This window comes from Sus scrofa, chromosome 2 (assembly GCF_054392235.1).
Source record: "Sus scrofa isolate SSC_HxYL_T2T_F1_AM1 chromosome 2, Sscrofa_HxYL_maternal_Yorkshire_Landrace_v2.0, whole genome shotgun sequence".
NCBI lineage: Eukaryota > Metazoa > Chordata > Mammalia > Artiodactyla > Suidae > Sus > Sus scrofa.
In genome coordinates this window covers 82,509,515-82,525,839 of record NC_139384.1, presented here as the reverse complement: position 1 = coordinate 82,525,839, position 16,325 = coordinate 82,509,515, and the positions used below count along the sequence as shown (strand labels likewise).

The window sequence follows — 16,325 nt, the reverse complement described above, 5'->3', positions numbered from 1 at the left end:
AAAAATTCCCTGTGCTCCAGGGCCATATATATATTTATAGGTGTGACCATTGCCATCAACGTTTAGGGTCATGGGGAACAGAGGAGTACTTTCTAAGTATTATCCTCCGCTTTAAGGTAAGAAAATAGGGAGTTCCCGTTATGGCTCAGCAGAAATGAATCTGACTTGTATCCATGAGGATGCAGCTTCGATCCCTACCTCACTCAGTGGGTTAAGGATCCAGTGTTGCCATGAGCTGTGGTGTAGGTTGCGGACGTGGCTCAGATCTGGCATAGCTGTGACAGCGGCATAGGCCAGCCGCTACAGCTCCAATTCGACCCCTAGCCTAGGAACTTCCATGTGCCTCTGGTGCAGCCCTAAAAAGCATCAAGAAAGAAAGAAAACATAAATGTATTTCCCCTATAGCTACCTTTTCTCACTGTTGCCAGAGGGGGGACCCCTTCCAGGGCCCAAGAATGGACTCTTGTCTAAGACTTGGAAATGAATTGCCCAAAGGGACACACGTGCCAACAAAGCAAAAGACTTTATTGGGAAGGGGTGCCGTGGTGGGCAGAGAGCAGCAGGATAAGGGAACCCGGAACTGCTTTGCCATGTGGCTCAAAGTCTCTGGTTGTGTGGGAGTGGGGTTAGTTTCCAGGCTGAACTGTCCATCGTCTTGCTCAGCCATACTTGGCCTGGCCCAGGGTCCTTCCTGGAGATGCACGTGCATCTCTCGGCCAAGATGGATTCCAGCACCAAGGATTCTGGGACGTTGGTCATCTCCTTCCCTCTACTGGCCCCTCCCAAGTCCTCCCAGTTAGTCTTCGGGGCAGCACCTTGCTCCTTATCTGGGCCTCTTATTTTGAGACTAGTCACTACTAAGTGACTATCATGGTGCCTGGCCAAGGTGGGTGGTTCCAGTCAATGATACCCTAACATCACTACAGCATTAGTAATGGAACAAACGAGTCTTCTAAGTGTAGAGATAGATCACCATGGATATGGATACCTGGGTTTAACATGGTTAAAAGAACTCATATACATGTGCCCCAATGTTCATTGCAGCACTATTTACAATAGCCAAGATATGGAAGCAACCTAAATGCCCATGACAGAGGAATGGATGGAGATGATGTGGTACATATATACAATGGAATATCACTCAGCCATAAAAAAGAATGAAATAATGGCATTGCCAGCAGCATAGCTGTACCTAGAAATTATCATACGAAGTGAAATTAGACAGTGAGAGACAAATATCATATGATATTTGTATGTAGGATCTAAAAAAAAAAAGGGATACAAATGAATTTATTTGCAGAACAGAAACAGACACAGACTTTAAGAAACTTATGATTACCGAAGGGGACAGGTGTGTGTCAGGGGGTAGCAGGGAGGGGGGGATTTTGGATAAAAATGCTCTAAAATTACTTCGTGATGATGGTTGTGAAACTGACAGCACTAACGGCCTGAACATAGCCAGAACACAGACTGGGACTTGAACCCACATGCCAGGACTTGAACCCAGCCAAACTCAGATTGGGGCTTAAACCCAGTTTTATTTATTTTTTTGTCTCTTTCTAGGGCCGCTCCGGAGGCACACAGAGGTTCCCAGGCCAGGGGTCTAATGGGAGCTGCAGCTGCTGGCCAACACCAGAGCCACAGCAACGCGGGATCCCAGCTGCGTCTGCAACCTACACCACAGCTCACGGCAATGCCGGATCCTTAACCCATTGAGCGAGGCCAGGGATCGAACACATATCCTCATGGATCCTAGTCCGGTTTGTTAACTGCTGAGCCACGATGGGGACTCCTTGACTTTCTTAATCAATGGAAATTGGTAAGAGGCCAGACAGGCGAATTCAGGCAAGGCGTTATCAGGGCCCCTTCTGCAGCAGGGGATGCGGTAACAACAGGTTCCCTTGCTTGCTCCCACTCTTGCAGCTCAGGCAGGGGCGGGCCGCTGGTTCCCTCCGCGGAGCGAGTAGGGGCGGGTCCAGGGGGTCGGGCAGAGGGGTGGTTTAGGTGGTCTACCCACCCCTTTGGTGGTGATGTGTGCCAGGGGTCATGCCTAGTACCCTGCTTTTGCTCTCTGCTCTTCAGAAGGGGCGGTTGGGTTTTTTAGGTTTTTTTTTGTATCTTCTTGCCTATAATTTGCCCCAACTGCGCATGTCCACGGTTATTTTTAGTCCCTTATTGTTTCTTTGTATTTTGTTGCTGGAGATGTTTGTCCAAGTGCAAACACTGCAGCCACTGCAGCAAAGGGTCCCAGGTCCCAGCCTGTCTCTCTCTCTCACTTTACATCTTACATCACGTCTTCCATTCCCCTGTGTCATCGCAGGTGGTTTGTGCAAGTGGTTTATTGACACCAGCTTGGAACCAAGTCTGCACAAGACGGGGTATTCCCTTGGGGCTTGCCATCCTGGGACGCAGAGGAAATCACAGCGCCGGGGGGCTGGAGGATCTTCAGACTTACTTTCCAACTTCTGTTTGTCGCCGGGACACAGGTGCAGAGCCCTGGGGCAGAAGCGGTCCTGCCTCTTTCCAGGGAGAAGAGACTTTGCTAAAAGGAGTTGGGGGATGGATATTAGAGTGTCTTTGCCAGTCCACAAAAATAATGAGTGTGTGTGCACGCTCGCGTGCGTGCGTGCGTGCGGGGGTGTATGTGTACATGACATATGTCTATCAGCTTAAGGCTGCGGGTTCCTCCTCTGCTCAGGCAGACTTAGGGCTTTGCAAATGCGTCTAACATGTTCCTTTTGATTTTTATCTTCCTGCTCCTGCAGCTTCCTCCCTTTGTGTGCAGTTTGGCTGATGCCACCTGCTGTTTGAGAATGAAACCCAGCATCTACAAGGATGGAGATGCGGTTATTGGTGGCTTTTTCCCCCTTTACACATTTTTCCTGGACAGAGGGAACCAGAGGCCCTGCAAGGATGTCATTTTCCAGCAGTAAGCACTTTTTTGTTTCTTTATTCTCTGCTTGATTGTTAGGCTGACCAATGCCTCTAGGACCTGTGGGTGGCTGAATGGGCCAAGGCTCTCTGCATCACCTATTCTGTCCTTCCTCCTCAATCTCCCACCTCCCCCGAACTGGCCATAGTTTATTTCATCTCATCCACTTGACTTTGTTATTTCTTTCAGAGGGGGGAAGAGAGTTTTTAAAGTTTCTAGGTTTTTTCTGTTAGTTCTCCCTTTGCAGGGCTGGAAGCTTAGTGAGACATATGCTCCCCCCTCCCTGCCTCCTTCCCCTCTGGGGTGCCCCAGCTCTGACCAGAGTGAGGTCCCTTAGAAACACAATCCAGGAGTTCTCATCGTGGTTCAGTAAGTTATAAACCCTATTCATATCCATAAGGATGTGGGTTCGATCCCTGGCCTCACTCAATGGGGTAAAGGATCCAGCATTGCTGTGAGCTGTGGTGTGGGTCACAGATGCAGCTTGGATCCCGTGTTGCTGTGGCTACAGCTCTGATCGACCCCTAGCTCGGGAACCTCTCTATGCCACAGATATGCCCCTAGAAAAAAAGAGAAAGAGACACAACCCATTGGCATGAGTTCAGTGCGAAGTGGCTACAGCCAGTGTCCCTTCCTCAAAGTCAAAGGCCTGCCAATGTCTCTGTTGTCATGTGTATAATTCCTACTAGCCCTACAGAGAGGCTGCCACTTATATACAATCCACCTGCGCAGACAACTTCTCCCTGCAGACATGGGGTTACTCTTTGAAATATCATGATGTCATGATTTCATAGGAGGGTATTGCATGCCTCCTGGAGCTGCAGGCCAGGCCAGAAGTAAGAGGTGGGTAGTATTGACTAAAAAAAAAAAAATACGCAATCTGAAAGTTGAGAGTTACGTTTTATTGGGGCAAAATTAGGACTTCAGCACTTGCGACAGTATCTCAGGTAGCCCTGAGAGAGGAGCTAGGATACATAGAGGAGTTTTTGCAGCAAAGGCCAGGGAGCAGGAACAAAACAGGCCTAGGCTCACTGAAATCACTCCATCGATATCCACCTCCACTGTCAGGGCCGGTATCCCGAGTTTCCACAGCCAGCAGGACTCACTGGCTCTCACCCTTGGAGGTGGCTCCATTCACAGATGACCGTGACATTCTTTATCCTTAACTACTGACGGGGCTGAAATCCCACCCAAGAAGGAAAAGGGGGACTTATTGGGATATGATACAGGTGAGGGGGAGGTGCATGCAGCGCACATACATTTTACACCAGTTTGTTGCTGATCACCTGACGGTGCAAGGAGCAGACATCGATCGGCCTGAAGGATTTTAATGTTTTTCTACATGTGAAGAAATGCAAGAATCGGGCACATAACATCTTCTCAAAATACCTAACTCTCTGAAGACCTGTTCTTCCAGTTTTCCCAGAGCACAGAGTGCCTCGCTCCGGCTGTTCACCCTGAGCTCTGCTTCCAGGGGTGTTGCGGGATGGCAGCTACAGTGGCTCATAGCTGAATCCATGTAGAGGCTGATGGTAGGTGCCAAACTTCAGGTCACAGGACTCTGGAATATTTCGTCCTTTCCCATCTGATTCTGATTCACACCGGTTTTTGTACCGCCTCTGCTCTTGCATCTCGTCAACGTCCGTTCTGCCCCTGCTCCGGGAGAGACAGCAGTGAGTACTGGCTTGGAGCGAGAGCTTAATTCTCTGCTCAGAAATCGAACCTGGGCAGCCTGGATGAGAACCACGAGCCCTAGCCTCTATCTAGACCAGCTAGAGGCTCAAAGCAGAATTGCCCTGATTCTTGGCCTCACTAAAAGCAAGAATGTTGCACGGAGGCAAAGACTCTAAAAGCAGGTGCAAAGTTTCTTATTAGAGACACAGCACAGTGTGGGAGAGCACACAGAGAGAAGTAGTCTATTTATCTAAGGCAGAAGCAAAGCCACCACCAATAATTTTCCTTATTAAACTTTTCCCCAGCAAGTTGGTATATACATCTTTTCGGCATTCTATTTTAGAATATTTTTAATTAGAAAAATCAGAAGAGCCCAGAATCTGAAGTCTTGCCTCATTGTCTCTTCAATGTAAGTGAAAAATTCGACATTTCCTTCTTTTCTTTCTCTCCAGATCCAGTTTACCTTGGTACATGAATCAAGCTCTTTTTTTTCCATATAGTTTTAAATTTTGTGTGCCTCCTTTGAGGTAGTTTGTATTTTGCAATTAAAAAAAAAAAACCACATGAGTACAAAGTATTTCTTTCTTTATCTATGTATGTATTTATACCTTTCAGAATTAGGGTTTCAAGGTTTTTTTGTTGTTGTTGCACCCACAGCATGTGGAAGTTCCTGGGCCAGTGTGATTGAACACGTGCCACAGCAGTGACAACAGGTCCTTAACCACTAGGCCACCAGAGAACTATCATTAGATTTTTTTTCATCGAAGTACAGTTATTATACAGTATTATATAAGTTAAGGTGTACAGCATAGTGAGTCACAGTGTTTAAAGGTTACTCCCCATTTACAGTTATTATAAAATATTGGCTCTAGTCCCCATGCTGCACAATACATCCTTGAGCCTATCTTGCACCCAGTATTTTGTACCTCCCCTCCCCCACCTCTCTTGCCCCTCCCCCCAACTGGTAACCACTAGTTTGTTCTCTACGTCTGTGCCTCTGCTCCTTTTTCGTTACACTCACAAGTTTGTTGTATTTTTAAGATTCCACATATAAGTGATATCATACAGTAATTGTCTTCCTCTGATTTATTTCACTTAGATTAAGACCTTCCAAGACCTTCCATGTTGCTGCAAATGGCAAAATTTCATACTTTTTATGGCTGAGTAATATTCCATTATATATATATATATATATCCATTATATATGTATCCTATATCTATTTATCCATTATATATATCACATATATACCATATCATATATATATATATATATCACATATATGTATCTTTTTTATTCATTCATCTGTTAATGGACACTTACAGTGCCTCATATCTTGGCAACTGTGAATAGTGCTGCTGTGAACATTGGAGTGAATGTATCTGTTTGAATCAGTGTTTTCATTTCTTTTGGATATATACCCAGGAGTGGAATTGCTGGGTCATATGATAGTTCTCTTTTTAGTTTTTGTTTTGTGTTTTTTTTTTGTTTGTTTTTTGTTTTTGTCTTTTGCCTTTTCTAGGGCTGCTCCCTCGGCACATGGAGGTTCCCAGGCTAGGGGTCTAATTGGAGCTGTAGCTGCTAGCCTACGCCAGAGCCACAGCAATGTGGAATCCAAGCCGTGTCTGCAACCTACACCACAGCTCATGGCAGCGCCGGATCCTTAACCCACTGAGCGAGGCCAGGGATCGAACCTGCAACCTCATGGTTCCTAGTCAGATTCATTTCCGCTGTACCATGACGGGAACTCCTGCTTTAAATCTTTGAGTCTGTTTTTTGTAATTCCTTTGTATCATTTTTTATTAGATTCCACGTATTAGTGATCTCACATGATATTTGTCTTTCTCTGACTTACTTCACTTAGTATGATAATCTCTAAGTCCATCCATGTTGCTGCAAATGACATTATTTCATTCTTTTTTATGGCTGAGTAACATTCTTTGTACATATGTACCACATCTTCTTTTTTTTTTTATTTTTTTTATTTTCCCACTGTACAGCAAAGGGGTCAGGTTATCCTTACATGTATACATTACAATTACATTTTTCCCCACCCTTTCTTCTGTTGCAACATGAGTATCTAGACATAGTTCTCAATGCTATTCAGCAGGATCTCCTTGTAAATCTATTCTAAGTTGTGTCTGATAAGCCCAAGCTCCCAATCCCTCCCACTCCCTCCCCCTCCCATCAGGCAGCCACAAGTCTCTTCTCCAAGTCCATGATTTTCTTTTCTGAGGAGATGTTCATTTGTGCTGGATATTAGATTCCAGTTATAAGTGATATCATAGGGTATTTGTCTTTGTCTTTCTGGCTCATTTCACTCAGGATGAGATTCTCTGGTTCCATCCATGTTGCTGCAAATGGCATGATGTCATTCTTTTTTATGGCTGAGTAGTATTCCATTGTGTATATATACCACCTCTTCCGAATCCAATCCTCTGTCGATGGACATTTGGATTGTTTCCAGGTCCTGGCTATTGTGAATAGTGCTGCAATGAACATGCGGGTGCATGTGTCTCTTTTAAGTAGAGTTTTGTCCGGATAGATGCCCAAGAGTGGGATTGCGGGGTCATATGGAAGTTCTATGTATAGATTTCTAAGGTATCTCCAAACTGTTCTCCATAGTGGCTGTACCAGTTTACTTTCCCACCAGCAGTGCAGGAGGGTCCCCTTTTCTCCACAGCCCCTCCAGCACTTGTTATTTGTGGATTTATTAATGATGGCCATTCTGACTGGTGTGAGGTGGTATCTCATGGTAGTTTTGATTTGCATTTCTCTAATAATCAGCGATGTTGAGCATTTTTTCATGTGTTTGCTGGCCATCTGTATATCTTCTTTGGAGAAATGTCTATTCGGGTCTTTTGCCCATTTTTCCATTGATTGATTGGTTTTTTTGCTGTTGGGTTGTATAAGTTGCTTATATATCCTAGAGATTAAGCCCTTGTCAGTTGCATCATTTGAAACTATTTTCTCCCATTCTGTAAGTTGTCTTTTTGTTTTCTTTTTGGTTTCCTTTGCTGTGCAAAAGCTTTTCAGTTTGATGAGGTCCCATGGGTTTATTTTTGCTCTAATTTCTATTGCTTTGGGAGACTGACCTGAGAAAATATTCATAATGTTGATGTCAGAGAGTGTTTTGCCTGTGTTTTCTTCTAGGAGTTTGATGGTGTCCTGTCGTATATTTAAGTCTTTCAGCCATTGGGAGTTTATTTTTGTGCATGGTGTGAGGGTGTGTTCTAGTTTCATTGCTTTGCATGCAGCTGTCCAGGTTTCCCAGCAATGCTTGCTGAATAGACTTTCTTTTTCCCATTTGATGTTCTTGCCTCCCTTGTCAAAGATTAATTGACCATAGGTGTCAGGGTTTATTTCCGGATTCTCTATTCTGTTCCATTGGTCTGTCTGTCTGTTTTGGTACCAGTACCACACTGTTTTGATGACTGTGCCTTTGTAGTATTGCTTGAAGTCTGGGAGAGTTATGCCTCCTGCTTGGTTGTTGTTTCTCAGGATTGCTTTGGCGATTCTGGGTCTTTTGTGGTTCCATATAAATGTTTGGATTGTTTGTTCTAGTTCTGTGAAAAATGTCATGGGTAATTTGATAGGGATTGCATTGAATCTGTACATTGCTTTGGGTAGTATGGCCATTTTTACAATATTAATTTCTTCCAGTCCAGGTACTTGGAGTATCTTTCCATTTCTTTACATCTTCTTTGATATCTTTGATTAAAGTTTTATAGTTCTCGGCATATAGGTCCTTTACCTCTTTGTTCAGGTGTATTCCGAGGTATTTGATTTTGTGAGGTACAACTTTAAAAGGTATCGTATTTTTGTATTCCTTTTCTAATGTTTCATTGCTGGTATACAGAAATGCAACTGACTTCTGAATGTTAATCTTATATCCTGCTACTTTGCTGAATTTATGAATCAGTTCAAGGAGTTTTGGGGTTGAGTCCTTAGGGTTTTCTAGGTATAGTATCATGTCATCTGCATACAGTGACAGTTTGATCTCTTCTCTTCCTATATGGATGCCTTTGATTTCTTTTGTTTGTCTAATTGCTGTGGCCAGGACTTCCAAAACGATGTTGAAGAAAGAGCAGTGGTGAGAGTGGGCATCCCTGTCTTGTTCCAGATTTGAGTGAGAAGGCTTTCAGTTTTTCCCCATTGAGGATTATATTTGCTGTGGGTTTATCATAAATGGCTTTGGTTATATTCAGGGATGTTCCCTCTATACCCACTTTGGCGAGGGTCTTGATCATGAATGGATGTTGAACTTTGTCAAATGCTTTTTCTGCATCTATTGAGATGATCATATGTTTTTTGACTTCTTTTTTTGTTAATGTGGTTATGATGCTGATTGATTTGCGTATGTTGAACCATCCTTGTGAACCTGGGATGAACCCAACCTGGTCATGGTGTATAATCTTTTTGGTATGTTGTTGGATTCGGTTGGCTAAGATTTTGTTGAGCATTTTTGCATCTATATTCATCAATGATATTGGGCGATAGTTTTCTTTTTTGGTGGTATCTCTGCCTGGTTTTGGAATGAGGGTGATGGTGGCATCATAGAATGTCTTTGGGAGTATTCCTTCTTCTTCAACCTACCACATCTTCTTTAGCCAACCTTCTGTTGATGGACATTTAAGTTGCTTCCATGTCTTGGTTATTGTAAATAGTGCTGCGATGAAGATGGGGGTGCATGTTATCTTTTTGCATTATGGTTTTGTCTAGATATATGCTCAGGAGCATATATCTTTATGACTTAGATCTTGATATGTCCCCCTTTCCGCTTTAGGGCAGTATTTTGGAGCTCTCTGGATTACTGCCCCCTGGGCTATAGTTAGTGGACAAAACAAAAGATGTCCTGGTCCTCGGGGACAACCACCACTCCCAAAGGTGGGCCGCTGATCCCCACGGGAACTCGGGAAAGAAGCAGAGAAGACTGACCCAGAGCTGAGGTGCATCTCCAAGGAGTGACTCCCGTAAGCCCAGACCTTTAAATCTTCCCATAGAAACTGGTTTTCTGTCAATCGTTCGTGCCTATAACCTTCCCTTTGTTGCAAAATTCATAAATCCTAGCACCCCCACTCAACTGCTCGGAGCGGTTTCTCAGGGCTACCTGAGATGCTATCTCCTGGGCTTAAGTCCTAATTTCACCCCAAAGAAGATTTAACTCTCAGCTTTTCAGGTGGTATTTTTTTTAGTCGACAGGGGCTATGCTCAATATCCTGTCATAACCTACATGGGGAAAGAATCTGAAGAAGAACGGATATATGTCAAGGTGTAACTAATCCGCTTGGCTGTACACCTGAAACTAACCCAATGTTGCAAATCAACTATACTCCCATATTTTTTTTCTTTAAAGAAGGAGATGCTAGTGGCAAAAAGGAAAATGAGCAGTGGGGAAATATCAGTGTTTAGTGTTGCAAAGGATGGCAACATCCTGCCTGCCAGGTGTTTTCAATAGGAAGCATCCAGACTTGGGGAAGCTCTTAAATGACACCAGGAAAATAACTAGTTCTTTAAGTGCTTCTGGTTCTGAACGTGAGGGAGGACACTCTACATAAATGGCCTCGTTTAATTCTGCAACCCCTTTAGGGATTAATAACATCATGTTGCAGGTTGATGATCTGGGAAAAGGCAGAGTGAATGGATGGGGAAATTAATGCCATAGGCACTGATCGTCTTACTCTGTTTGTCGCTGGGCATTTTTCTCTTGCAACTCATTGGTAGATCAGAAGCATTATGGTATCTCAAAGTCCCATCTACTTTTCATTTGTGTTGGCCTCACTGGATTCTTTTTTTCTTTTTTTTTTTTTTTTTTTTTTTTGTCTTTTCTAGGGCTGCTTCCCGTGACATATGGAGGTTGCCAGGCTAGGGGTCGAATCGGAGCTGTAGCCACCGACCTACACCAAAGCCACAGCAGTGTGGGATCCGAGCCGCGTCTGTGACCTACAACACAGCTCATGGCAACACCGGATCCTTAACCCACTGAGCGAGGCCAGGGATCAAACCCGCAACTTCCTGGTTCCTAGTCGGATTCGTTAACCACTGTGCCACGATGGGAACTAACTCCGCCTCACTGTATTCTTGCCATGAGGTTGCCCTATGAATGCATTGGCTGCAGAAGATCAGGTCCTTACCCCAAAGCAGGCTTTTCATCTTGAGTGCACTTCCCGACACGGTGATAATGTAGCTCTGTTAGCTGCACCCCTTTCTCAGGAATGTCCAATTTCACAATCCTGCTGGTGAGCCAGGGAGTCTGGCTGAAGAAAGAAAATCAGATGCAGAGCATGCCATTCTCAACTTCTGGAATTTCCGGGAAGGTCTGGGATTGAAAATCAAAGTAGGAGAGTATTCCCCACATGCTCCGTGTGGCCAGGAATTATCTTTATCCGAGGAGATGCTAGAGTGGGCTGCAGGAATCACTGAGGTGGGTAGGACCCAATCACAATGCTTTACGCTATATGCAAATGACCAAGTTCTTGGAGTTCCTGCTGTGGCACAGTGGGTTTGGTGCAGTGGGTTAAGAATCCGGCTACAGTGCCTCAGGCTGCTATGGAGGCATGGGTTTGATCCCCATCCTGGGAACTTCCATATCCTATGGATTCAGCCTTAACAAAATAAATGAAACAAAACCCCCACAAAATCTTGCTGTGGGTGGTTTGCCTCCTTTCAGAGCATGGTAGAAGGTTACATATGGGCATTTAACAACTTGCTTCTAACTTAAGAATCTAATGAAAAATGACACAAGGAGTTCCCGCTGTGGTGCAGCAGGATTGGTGGCATCACTGCAACGCTGGTGTGCAGGTTTGATCCCTGGCCCAGCACAGTGGATTAAGGATCCAGTGCTGCCAGAGCAATGGTGTAGGTCGAAGCTTCGGCTTGGATCTGATCCCTGGACTGGGAATTCCATATGCCCAGGGACGGGGGGAGGAAAAAGACATGAAAAAACCTTATTTATAAAACAAAAACAAACTGAGAGATTTCAAAACCAATCTTATGGCTACCATAGGTGAAACTGTTTCAGGGGGATAGTTGTGAGGGTTGGAATGAAATAAACACACTATTGTGTGAAAAAGATGATTAATGAGAACCTACCGGATAGCACAGGAAGATCTACTCAATAGTTTGTAATAAACTATATGGGAAAAAAAGAATGGATATATTTATATGCATGGTTGATTCACTTTGCTCTGCTCCCCTGAAACTAATACAACATTGTAAGTCAACTATACTTCACTACAATTCAATTTAAAAAAAGGGAAATTTTCTGGTTTACCAATTGTCCAATGGATGGAAACAGAACATATTTATTCAACCAATGTGTGTGTACATATATGTACATATATATACATGTATATTCATATTTCATATGTATATGAATGACTGGGTCACTGCTGTGCAGCAGAGTGTATGTATGTATATTACACACATGTATGTATATAATCATATAAATATGAATGACTGGGTCACTGCTGTGCTGTAGAAATTGGCACAACAGGAGTTCCCGTCGTGGCGCAGTGGTTAATGTATCCGACTAGGAACCATGAGGTTGCGGGTTCGGTCCCTGCTCTTGCTCAGTGGGTTGACGATCCGGCGTTGCCGTGAGCTGTGGTGTAGGTTGCAGACGCGGCTCGGATCCTGCGTTGCTGTGGCTCTGGCATAGGCCAGCGGCTTCAGCTCCGATTGGACCCCTAGCTTGAGAATCTCCATATGCCACAGAAGCGGCCCAAAGAAATAGCAAAAAGACAAAAAAAAAAAAAAAAAAAAAGAAAAAGAAAAGAAAAAGAAATTGGCACAACATTGTAAATCAACCATACTTTTATTAAAAATGCAAAAATAAAATAAATATGAAATCTGTGTATCATCCAATACTCTGAAACACCCTAGTTATTGCAGAATTAAAGTCACAGATGGTACCAACAAGTATCCCATTTTCTCCAGACTCCCTGCACCGTATGCAGCGAGAGCTGTGGTCCTGGATTCAGGAAAAGCCTTCTGGAGGGAAAGTCTATCTGTTGCTTCAGCTGCACTCCCTGCCCAGAGAATGAGATTTCCAGTGAGACAGGTGAGTGTACGCCTTGCAGGCGATTCTCCATCACTCTTTCATAGCTGCCATTCACCAACGGAAATGGGGAGGTTCTGGATGAGAACTTCAGAGTCAAAATTCTTTCTTTCTTCATTTAGGAATTTAATTCATTTAATCATTATAAGCAGTATTATTTCCACCTGAAATGACACACTCGATCTCTCTGCCCTGAACTAGCTTACTTGACTCCTTGTTTGAGACCCATGGCTGGCACGATCCATGTCGAGAGACCTTTTTTTAAAAAAGCATTTGATTGAAGTCTAGGTAGTTTAAAATGTTGCGGTAGTTTCTGCTGTATAGCAAAGTGATTCAGTTATATATATACATATATGTGTGTATATATATACACATTCTTCTTCATATTCTTTTCCATGATGGTTTATCGCAGATGTTGAATAAAATTCCCCGTGTTCTACAGTAGGACTTTGTTATTTATCTATTCTTTATATCATAGTTTGCATTGGCTAATCCCAAATTTCCAGTCCATCTGTCCTCACCCTCTCCTCGACAGCCACAAGTCTTTTCTCCATGTCTCTGCGTCCGTTTCTGTTTTGTAAGTAAGTTCATTTGTGTCATATTTTACTTTCCACATATAAGTGATAACATACGGTATTTGTCTTTTTCTGACGATTCATTTAGTGTGATGATCTCTAGGTCTATCTGTGTTGCTGCAGATGGCATTATTTCATTCCTTTTGATGGCTGAGTAATATTCCATTGCATGTGCATATATATATATATTTATATATATATATATATTTATATATATAAACATCTCCTTTCTCCATTCATCTGTTGGTGGACATTTAGGTTGTTTCCATATTTTGGCTATCGTGGATAGTGCTGCTATGAATATTGGGGTGCGTGTGTCTTTTCTAACTATAGTTTGGACTGGATATATGCTCCGGAGTGGGATTGCTGGATGACATGGTAAATAACTCTAGTTTTAGTTTTTTGAAGAACCTCCATACTATTTAAGGAAGCCCTTCTTGACCACTCCACAATAACCTAACTCATCTCTGTTGCAGCATTTCACACAATATGAGAAGTACTTATTTTTCATCTTCTTTAAAACTACACTCGGATCACAGTGAGGCAATGGATCTAAATATGTTTGTGCTTTCAGTGTCTATGATTGTTCCTGACAAACAGCAGGAGTCCAGAAAGGTTGTGTTTGATGTTAGAAGTGGGTATTTTTGCAGTGCCCAACATGCTTGTTGTTCAGCATCTTCTTAGTGAGTGAGTCTTGGTCTTGATGTCCTCAAGTTCACAGATGAACAGGGGTGATGATGTATAATAATGGGATTCCAGGTGGTGACATAGAACTGCAGTAAAGGTATTCGGAGATCAGCGGGGTAAAATAAGGGATAGTGTCTACACTTCAGGGAAAGGAGATGTCACAGAATTCTTTGTAGGGGCAATACCATGGTATCATATGAGACTAACAAAAAGAGTAATGAATACTTGGTGAACTACTGAATTGGCAGAAAGGGGCAAAGTAGGGGGTTCAAGTTGTGGCTCATTGGATTAAGAACCTGACACAGTCTCTGTGAGGATATGGGTTTGATCCCTGGCCTCACTCTGTGGATTAAGGATCTGGCATTGCCATGAGCTGTGGGGTAGGTTGCAGATGCAGCTCTGATTCAACCCCTAGCCTGGGAACTTACATATGCTATAAAACATTTTTTTAATGTGTTTCAATAGTCTGAAAAAAAAGGTCAGTATTTATTGGAAATCATTATCTACAGAGGATTCTTTTTTTTTTTTTTTCTTTTCACATCTGCACTTGCGGCTTATGGAAGTTCTCAGGCTAGTGGTTGAGTTGGAGCTGTAGCTGCCGCCTACACCACAGCCACAGCAATGACAGATCTGAGCCGCATCTGTGACCTATGCTGCAGCTTGCAGCCAGATACTTAACCCACTAATCGAGGCCAGGGTGGAACCCACATCCTCAAGGAGACTACATCAGGTCCCTAACCCACTGGGCCACAACAGGAGCTCCTGCAGAGGATCTTATATTTGGTGTTTAGATCGACAGAGAAGGAAATTAGGCTAACCTTGTCCAGTGCCCACCATTGGGGACCAGTGAATAAAAGAAAATGACTGAACCTGGGCTGATGACAATTTGCCTTTCTCCCCAGAGGCGGATCGGGGTTTGAAGTGTTCAGAGCATCAGTATGCCAACAGAAAGCGAGATTGCTGCCTTCAAAAAGTTGTAACCTTTCTAGCATACGGGGACCCCCTGGGGATGTCTCTGACCTGCTCAGCTCTGTGCCTGTCTGCTCTCACAGCTGCGGTGCTGGGGATCTTTGTCAAGCACAGGGACACAGCCATTGTCAAGGGTAACAATCGAACTCTCAGCTGTGTCCTCCTCCTCTCCCTCACCTTCTGTTTTCTCTGTTCTTTACTCTTCACCGGCCGTCCCAACACAGCCACCTGCATTCTTCAACAAAGGGCACTTGGAGTGGTTTTCACTGTGGCTATTTCCACTGTCTTGGCCAAAACCATCACTGTGGTTGTAGTCTTCAAGGTCACTGCTCCAGACGAAAGGATGCGGCAGTGGTTGTTGTCAGGGGCACCTAACTTCGTCATTCCCATCTGCTCCTTTATCCAGCTGAATCTTTGCGGAGTCTGGCTGGGAACCTCCCCTCCCTTCATTGACACAGATACACACTCAACATGGCCACATCATCATCGTGTGCACCAAGGGCTCCATCACTGCCTTCTACTGTGTCCTGGGGTGCCTGGGCTCCTTGGCCCTGGGGAGGTTCTCCTTGGCTTTCCTGGCCAGGAACCTGCCTGACATCTTCAATGAAGCCAAGTTCCTGACCTTCAGCATGCTGGTGTTCTGCACTGTCTGGGTCACTTTCCTCCCCGTCTACCACAGCACCAAGGGCAAGGTCATGGTGGCATGGAGATCTTCTCCATCTTGGCCTCCAGTGCTGGGCTGCTGGGCTGCTGGGCTGCAGCTTTGCCCCAAAGTGCTACATTATTCTCCTAAGTCCTGATAAGAACACTCTGCGTAGGTTAAGGGATCAAACACATTCTGGGAGCCAGAAGTCTTCTTAAGCTTTCACTCATGTGTTTCCTAAAATGAATAGAGTAAGAAGACAAAGCTGTAGAATTCTTACCATCAGAGAGATTACAGGTGTGATCTATTTTCTTCAATGAATAAACAACTCTCACTTGTTTCTTTACAAAGTTGTGGGGGGCACTGTACCCCTCAGCCATCCTACTTTTCAACCTTGCACTTCACTTTGGGTTCTTCTCACTAAATCTACTAATTAATTTTCATGTTCTTTCTTTTCTTTTTTGGGGGGGCCACACCACAGCATATGGAGGTCCCCAGGCTAGGGGTCGAATCGGAGCTGTAGCTGCTGGCCTATGCCACAGCGTGAGCAACTCAGGATCTGAGCAGCGTCTGCGACCTACACCACAGCTCACGGCAACGCTGGATCCTTAACCCACTGAGCGAGGCCAGGGATCGAACCTGCATTCTCATGGGTGCTAGTCAGATTCGTTTCCACTGAGCCACGACAGGAACTCCCTCATGTTCTTTCTTTTTCTTTTTTATTTATTTTTTCCGCTGTACAGCATGGGACCAAGTTACACATACATGTATACATAATTTTTCCTCGC

The 16,325-nt window shown here is 44.1% G+C and overlaps 1 pseudogene; it reads left to right on the top strand.

Moving 5' to 3' along the window:
- The first annotated feature begins 697 nt into the window (after positions 1-697).
- Positions 698-15,755, top strand: LOC110259659 (vomeronasal type-2 receptor 116-like; annotated as a pseudogene).
- The last annotated feature ends 570 nt before the right edge of the window (positions 15,756-16,325 follow it).